This window comes from Cardiocondyla obscurior, linkage group LG22 (assembly GCF_019399895.1).
Source record: "Cardiocondyla obscurior isolate alpha-2009 linkage group LG22, Cobs3.1, whole genome shotgun sequence".
NCBI classification, from domain to species: domain Eukaryota; kingdom Metazoa; phylum Arthropoda; class Insecta; order Hymenoptera; family Formicidae; genus Cardiocondyla; species Cardiocondyla obscurior.
This window is the reverse complement of record NC_091885.1, coordinates 2,951,385-2,960,191: the sequence shown is the minus strand read 5'-3', so window position 1 is coordinate 2,960,191 and position 8,807 is coordinate 2,951,385. Positions and strand designations below refer to the sequence as shown.

General features: G+C 38.3%; 1 long non-coding RNA gene across 1 annotated transcript; it reads left to right on the top strand.

The window, feature by feature from the left end:
- Positions 1 to 1,282: 1,282 nt before the first annotated feature.
- LOC139111005 (uncharacterized) lies at positions 1,283 to 2,433 on the top strand. The gene is made up of 3 exons (XR_011547131.1): positions 1,283 to 1,581; positions 1,666 to 2,183; positions 2,374 to 2,433. It is a non-coding gene; the product is annotated as an uncharacterized lncRNA (long non-coding RNA).
- The last annotated feature ends 6,374 nt before the right edge of the window (positions 2,434 to 8,807 follow it).

Sequence of the window (8,807 nt, the reverse complement as noted above, 5' to 3'; positions counted from 1 at the left end):
ACACGTCCCTCTGTAGGCAAACATGTCGGCGGTACCGTCCAAATTTACACGTTATTGTTACTGTTAATTGAACGTTCTATTCAGTTCTCATTCATTAAACTTGAAACTAGTCGATTAATTTAAAAATATTTGAAATCACATGAAACAGTACGGGAAATGATTACAGCTGGTATCGATCTTTAACCTTTTTCAATTCTCTTGACTTTTTCACAAAACGCGTGCTTCGCGCTCGTTATTTCGTCTTGTTTCTTCTCAAAAAAAAAAAATACATTTAATAAATTTTAACAATAAACTACGGATTATTTTACGTTATATTTTACATGGCACTTTAAAGATTTCTCATTTATTTAAATGTATTAGCAAATGTAGATATTAATGACGAAACAATAAAACGTTGCGGGATTAAAATATTCGCTAATTTGTATTTGTGAAAATAAGCATCTTTCTCTTTCATTACTGGATATTTACAAATGTACTTTTAAGTCTTCTCCATTAAATAAAACAGATTTATACATTTATACACATATTAACTGTCCAACGCGCTAAATTAAATAGTAGGTCAGATATTACAGAACTCTTTTTTCAAACGCGAGATTTATTCTTTTTCTATTATACGTTAAAAATTAAAAAACTGATTTATTGTGACAATTTTTAATTAAAAAAAAAAAGAAACCCACGAATTTATATATCTCATGTGCCATTTTAAATACTTTTAATTCTTTCAGACGTAATATACAGTTGTACATTAGTCATGATATTCTTTGTAATATATTTAAATTAATATTCAATATTATATTCACCGTATAATTTATTATTTAATCGTCTAACGCGCTAAATTAAATAGCGCAGGTTAGGTGAGGAAGGGGGACGCGGGCGGCAGAGGCAGCGAGCGCAGGAGCCTTCCCCTTCCATTCCGTCCCAACGTTCGAGCAGCTCACACGCACTACGCCACGCTCCGCACGTGCTCGCCGAAATACGCGTAATTACGGTGGACAGACATACTTTAACATCCAAGATGCCTTCTCTCATCAATCCTCCGTACACGAAGAGCACCCACGATCGCCTCTTTCCCTCGTAAAGGAAGTTCTGTCCTTGTACGTACGTGATTGCGTATCATAGTCGTGCCCTTTGTCTAATCAAAAATTTCCGTCGATTAACGTAGGTGTGTTGGGAGTGCTACGAATATATTCAGGGCCACGGTTCTTTTGTACAACGTGCTCTATTGCTGCGTAAGGGGCAAGAAACGAACAGCGGTCACCCACACGCTTGCATGAGAGGCTACATGTATACACGGCATGTTCACGTGATTGCGCTGGGATTCCTCGTCGGTCCATCGGTCGGTGGGTGCGGGTTAGGAGGGGTGCGGGCGGCAGTGGCATGCGCGCGAGCGAGCGCAGGAGCCTTCCCCTTCCATTCGGTCCCAACGTTCGAGAAGCTCACACGCACTACGCCACGCTCAGCACGTGCTCGCTGAAATACGCGTAATTACGATGGACAGATTTAATTCGACGCCCAAGATGCCTTCTCCCATCAATCCTCCATACACGGAGAGTACCCACGATCGCCTCATTCCCTCGTAAAGTAAGTTTCGTTCTTATACGTACGTGACTACGTATCACAGCAGTGACCTTCGTCTTACCGAAAATTTTCCATTGATCTGCATAGGAGAAGCTCGGAGGAAGTGTGTTGGGAGTACTTCGAGTATATTCAGGGCCACGATTCTTTTATACAACGTGCTCTATTGCTGCGTAAGAGGCATGGAACGAACAGCGGTCACCCGCAATGCTTGCGTGAGAGGCTACATGTATACACGGCACGTTCACGTGTTTGCGCTGAGATTCCTCGTCACCGACCAACCTGCCGGAGACCGAACGCAAGGTTATTCATGTACGCGTAACATAACACTTGTATTTAATGATTCTCATATTATATGATACGAATATAATACTTAACTATATGATACTTAATAAAGAATAAATGTAGTTACCTTGAACACTTCGTATACCATTTTTGTATTTAATATTGTGAAGATATTAATGAAATAAATTTTTTTTTCTTTTTCAGGCAAAAATCTGAAAGAGGACTGGGTTACGTTTGTCGGAAGAGAACCCTTACTTGATGAACATCCTGAGAGGAGGAGGAGGCCCAGGATGGGTATCCTGCACCGGCGGAGCAACCCAGAGGTAATTATCACTTTTTTTTTTACACAATATTAATAGTTTTGTTATTTTTCAATGATAGAAACTTTTATTTTTAATTATTTTATTGATAAATTAATTAAAGGCGCATTAAATCTTTTGTGATTTTTTTTTTTTAGTAGAAACTAATTTATATAGCATCTCTACAATTGAATTTTATATTTTTTTGTTGCAGGATCATCTTTAGGTATAACCTCCGCTGCGGCGCATCAAATAGTAGGTCGCATGACTTTTTTACTAACTTCAATAAAAAAAAAACCACATAAACCGGGATATTAGGAAAATCGCGTAAAAATTCGGTATTCCGCGTAATTCGGGTGTTCCGCGACTACCGCGTACTTCGCGTAACGCTTGTAGATTAGATTAGAAATATTAACAGTATAATTAGTAATATTTTTTCAAACCCAATATATGTGATATTGTAATATAAATATGTAAAAAAAAGAACTAATAATCTCAATGAATGGTAAAACCATATCATACAGTTTCTTACAGCTCGTCGCCGATCGAATAAACGAACCACGGTCGGGGTTCGTCGCGAATATCGCTAAAGTATTCGGGCGTCCGAAAATTATTTAAACTTTTTAAACGGGAGAGCCGCCAGTTTCGCGCGAATAGTATAACAATTCGCGCGCGTATTCGCGAGTGTCGCGAGTGACCTGTGGATGATGTGACCTGGAGATGAGGTGCATGATGACGAACTGACTGAGTGCTGAGAGGAGGACCAGGTCCAGGATGGACTTCGGGCATCGGCAGAGCAACGTTGGGGTAAATATTTAATCTCATTTGAATTAAAATAATAATTTTTTTCTATTTATTTGAATCAATTGATCACTCCAATAATAATTCAAGAAATAATTGTACAAAGAAAATAATTGAAAATTAAAAAGAAATTTTTTTTTGTAAATCTTTTTCTGGAAAGTAGTTAATTTTTTGAAGTAATAAATAAAAATTGAGTATAAAAATTAAATTAAAAATCCATTATTACTTATTTATGCATATTTTTCATGTAAGTTTTATATTTATGTTACAGAATATCATCGCTCTTCCTTGGTCTTCGTAGCTGAACTCTGCCCGCATCGCATCGAATGTAAGTCGATTTTTTTTTAACAAGGCGACAAATTTACAAGAAAGTATATTGTCTATTGTATGTATTGAGATATATTAATTGATCGTTGTAGAATTAAAAAATAAATTACATCTTGTAAGTTTGTAGCCTTGTAGTAGCAGTAGCGTAGTTTTGAAACGTAGCTGCTTGTAATTATTTTGAGAATAGAAGGACGTATTCTTTCGTCTTTCTCGTTTACTTGCGCCGTACTCAACGTTTTCGATTTTTCAGCATTTCGTAAAAAATTCGTTTACAATACGTATAATAAATTAAATTTTAATAATAAAAATTTAGCTCGAACGTAAAATAAAAATTTACAAAATAGTAATAAACTAAGCTGACATTCACTCTCGTTGTAAGGAGTGACCAAACGAGAAACTCAGTCAGCAATGAGAGATAGGAATTAATATTCGGTTTAATTTAAAACAGTCTTTTAAACATTGAATTTTAATTAACAATTTGGGTGGGAATAAAATTTGACAAAATTTTTTTTAGCGCATTTTTTTAATAATTTATAATCAACAATTTGGCGGAAAATTTGCTGACATATGTATACTCTATGTATGGCGCAGTTGAAATTTGTAATTATTATTTATAAAAATCGATTTGTAAAAATATCTTTTTGTAAATAGACATTACTTGCTATAAAGGTTTTCTGTTTTTTTTAATTATTGCCATCCGGTCATTAATTGTGTTATTTATTTTATTTTAATGTACCAAATCACTTTTCCTACGTTTTAATTTTCCTTCTAATCCTTTGTCGGTGAGAATAAAACTTTTACAATATTTTTTGAGGGGATTTACAATTTGGGAGGAGACATAGACTGTTTCTATGTATCGCTTTTGCGAAATAGACTTTGTATGCTCGTACTTGTAACAAGAAATTATTGAGATATTTTTTAAATAAGAAGTTCCATCGTATTGACTCTTAAAATGATATCTTCTTGATATTACAAATTTAACAACTTTCGTTTTGAATTATTTTTTATCAGATTTTTTTCAGAAGATATCATTCTTTCATTTATAATACTCGGAAATACCCATTTAAATGCCGTAATTTAATCTCGATGAATGTGTCACGTTCAGAGACGATCGATGGGTTCTTATCAAAATTCAATGCGTCAAGTGCCAGCGAAAATCCTGGAAATTCTTTCGGAAGTTCCGGCATTTAGCGCAATTTAAGTTCACCGCGAATCGTGTAACTGACGAACGAATTAATGATCCTTTTGAAAGTCGACGAGAATATATATCATCCCAATTCGTCGTTATAGGATAACATGAAAATTCATCCGTGAAAAGTTTCTCTGCTTCGTTGAGCGATTCAAAAAAAAAAAAAAAAAAAAAAAGGGTAGTCAAGGAAAACGATGAAGGGGGTATACGTCGGATTTAATCTCGCGTGTTCGTTCGTGTGCTTGTAACGATAAATTTATCATCCTCTGGTTGTACGAGACACACCGCGCAGCCAAGCTGTATAAATGCAAATCACGATCGCGGAATGTTTTACCGTTTCGGCTCCGCGGTTCGGAGCGAGTTTAATTGCAGCCCGTAAATGTACGATTGTCTTTCCATTTCTCTTCGTTCTCCCTTTCGTCTTTTTCCTTCTCAGAGCAGTCTCTTAATTATTGTAATAAGATTCACCTTGATCGAACTTCCACTTCGCGCTTCGTTGCACCGCGTTATAAACCCTTTTCAACGAAGTGTACACATTTAGGAAATTCCTGTTAACCGAGAATAACAAATTTAATAATAAAGTGTCTCTGAAACACGTAGGGTGTTTGCGATTGCGTAAATTGTTATAAAACTTGATACCGTGACCGTTTTTTTTTTTTTTTCTTTTTTACTCAACTCTTTATACAAAAAGAAAACATACGCGTCGTTACACCTCGTATAAATGGAGTTTGCGGAGATAGCAGGAAAAAGCCTCACAATTTCAGAAGTTATTTATGCAAATGCCATTTTGCGATTTCAGTTGCCAAACTTATCTTCCCTCTAAACTACTTAAACGTTGATCCTATTACTCCAATAAGCGAAGACTGCCAGTAAGGCGGCGTGGTTGTAAAGTACTTCTGAGGCTAATCAGTTACTGCCTCGGTAAAATGGTAATAGGGTAAATCGTAGCGAGGTATAAGTAAATCGTTCAATTATTGATCACTTAGGTATCCAGTGCCTTGATTACAGTAACTTATGAAAGTTTCATTAAAATTGCAATTGCGATTTATTCCGAAAGTGACAGAAATGATGAATTTATGTACATTATTAATCTCCATTTCTCTTACGAAAAGAAAATGTCAATTACCCGTTTTGTAAATTACGCGAATTAAATATCACGTTCAACAATGACGCCGGGGCGATGTACAGTCGTTTTTCAAAGTTTGCCGCAACGTCGGAATAATAACGTGCCCCGAAATAAATGTTGGACGGAAAAATGTATGTAGATCTCATAAATACAAGTGGCCAATAACTATGCGGAAGCCAACGCGATTTAGCGGGGCTTCTTATCGAGTCGAGCACCGCAACGGCAGCTGGGGAGATTGATTTTATCCGGCAGCCACTTTCCCGTCTGTGGCTTTTGTCCTTGCTTTTCCCACGTCGTATTTGCACTGTCGCGTCTCCGCGCGATACATCGTCATTTCATAAGAAATGGAAATTTCAACAATTGAATTATCGTACCCGGTGGGATTTCCATTTAGCTTCGCGTCGAGTAGGTAGCTGGATGACATTAAAATGAATTGCGCGGCAAACAATGGGTTCATACGACCCAACAAATTTGCTTTAGATTGTTAAGCATCCTCCAGCATCTCTCCGTCCAGAAGCGTCAATACTTGAATGATGCGCCAACTGGCTCGAAGTGCGGTATGGTTAACCGACGTCAACGTCGAAATGTTAACAGTTTCTATTTGCACGGACAGCACAACGGATCAGTCCTCCCTTCATTTAGATACGCCCTATACGTGTTATTAAACGCAATCCTCCTTCCAGAGATTCCGCTTTTAATGGTTCAGCCGTGAATAGCAGATTCTTGACAAGTTTAAGATCAATCATTTTTTTTTTTTTTTATAAAAACGTTAAATAAATTTATAGCTAATGATAGCCATCATCTACTACTGTTTTAACAAAATTTTTATTATTTTATATCAATTGCAAGTCAAAAATTGAGTAGAATAAAAAATTAATTAAATATTATTTTAATCTTTTTTTTTTTTTAAACCGGTATATCAAATGATACATTTCGCGACGCTGTAATTACTTTAAAAAAACGGAGAAAAAAACGAATAGGAAACGCGGCAGCTCTTAGAGCGAGCAAACGAATGCGCGAACACGTTGGATGCCGGAAGGGGCTCGAGTCGATTTTTGTTAGAGCAGCTCGACGATCTTCCTCTTCCAGCGATTTGACTTTCAAATTTCTTCTACCGCGGAAAAATGTACTCTCCACCGCGCCGTTGCTGCTGCTCGAGAGCATCTTCGAGGGACTACTACCTTACCGTTTCACCGTCGTCGCAACCCTCTCACGCGTTAGGCAAGCGGGCATAAAAATGATCGCTACGACGGGAACCGTCGGTTGCACGGAGATTGATTTGCAACACTCGGTTCAGAGCGGAAAATCGCTATCATCCCTTGCCTTCCGGGTAACCGCGAGATAGAATCATATTTCTGAATATAGCTCGCGCCTTCATCTCGCTGTTTCAACCGCAAGTTTCAAAAAAAAAAAAAAAAGGAAATTAGTAATAATTATCGATCGCGCCTTTAAATTCTCTCATCATATTTGACGCTGGAACAAACGACATAAACGCGAGACATTAACAGTAAACGACAGGCAAATCTGTTCCTCTCTCTTGCCCTTTTCCCGCCGAAAGACCCGGTGTCTATCGACCGTTGGTTTATAAGCCATAAAACGGCGACGATCTCGCGCCCCTATGAGGTCGTAACTATGAAAGGATAGGGAAATACTAGAGAATCGGCTCGCCGCGTGGCTATCGATCGTCCTTCAGCGCACAGACTACTTGCTCCTTCTCGGGTCTTCTTTGTCACTCACATCGGCCGACCCTGACTGTCGTTGCTCCACTTGGAGATAAATCGAGTTTACCGCCAGGTACCGCACTCGGGACAAAGTTATTATAGTTTCGATTCGATTACGGCGCAACTGCAACGACAGTTACGTGGGAAAGCCGAGAGCCTTGAATCCCGGCGTCACTACCTTTTTCGTACTCTTTCATCGGCCGCGATGATTTTTGCCCTAGATCGGCTGGATCTTTATGCCCTTCGAAAAGCTCTTCTAGAAAATTCTTCCGGGTAACTTTAGGGACCAAGTCGCAAACAATATACGTGAAATTGGCACACAGAAATCGCGTTAACGAATAATTTTTTTTTTTTTTTTCTTTTTGTAATTAACTCTTTCTTTACGTGTTACATAAAAAGATAATCGGTGAGGATATTTAAAACATATATATATGCAACTTGCAGAAAATTTTAGTTGCATTTTACAGCTGTTATTTATTATTTCCACCGTCGATATGAATAATCATAACATTCAGCGAAATTGTAAAATGGAAAGCATCTCTCGTCATGATTATTCATAGACTAGCGACAGAAACAATGTAATGTTTCTGTTTCAACGGTATCGGCATAATATGAGTAATGCCGTAACAAAGTTATTATTCTTAATAAAACAAGTTAATTAACGGGGAATTTAGTTACGCTGTTAATGGCGTCAAAGAGTAAAATCGCAGTCGGGTTAATAACGTGATATGTTTTACTTGTGATTCGATCATTTGCTGCAAAGGCTATTGTAGTGAACTCGGACACTTATTGGAACCCGTCGTTGCCAATCGCCATTCCCTGTAGCTTCCTCTCCCTTTTATCGTCTGTGTTACGTTGCCTTTTTACCCCCCCGCTTCACGTAGCGTCCGGTCCATCGTCCGCAGGACGAGCTGACACGTATCAAAATGTGGAAAAAAGGGCAAAGCCAGCGAATATTGTTGCGTACGTGTCGGGAAATCGTTTACTCTCCCGCCGTCTCTCAATAGAAAAAAAAAAGAGAGAGAGAACAAAAAAAAAACTGAAAGAAAAAGAACAAAAATGTAGAGTATATTGTTCGCATATCTGATGATTTCCCGCGCGCCACCATAATGCACGTTGTCTTTGCACATTGTACATACATATTCCATATATTTTCCTCTCGGTGAAAATGTTAGATGTCGAGCCACGAACGACGTTTGCTTTAAAGACTCCTTTTACCTCGCTACTCGCTCTACGAGAACGTCCCTTTCAAATTTGTCAAGAGCTTTTAATCGCGAGATATGATTTTTCGAGCGAGCCGCGTAAACTGCGAAAATAAAGATAAAACGGACCGTCGTCGGCACGGCTCTTCCGGCGCAGCTTGCGATAAACTCGGCGGTAACTAACAGACGTACGCGGCGAAGGAGGTGACGAGAGAGAGAAAGCGCGCCGTTACGGCGAAGTAGATACGTCCACGGGGCAATTCTGAAATATCGCCGCGACGT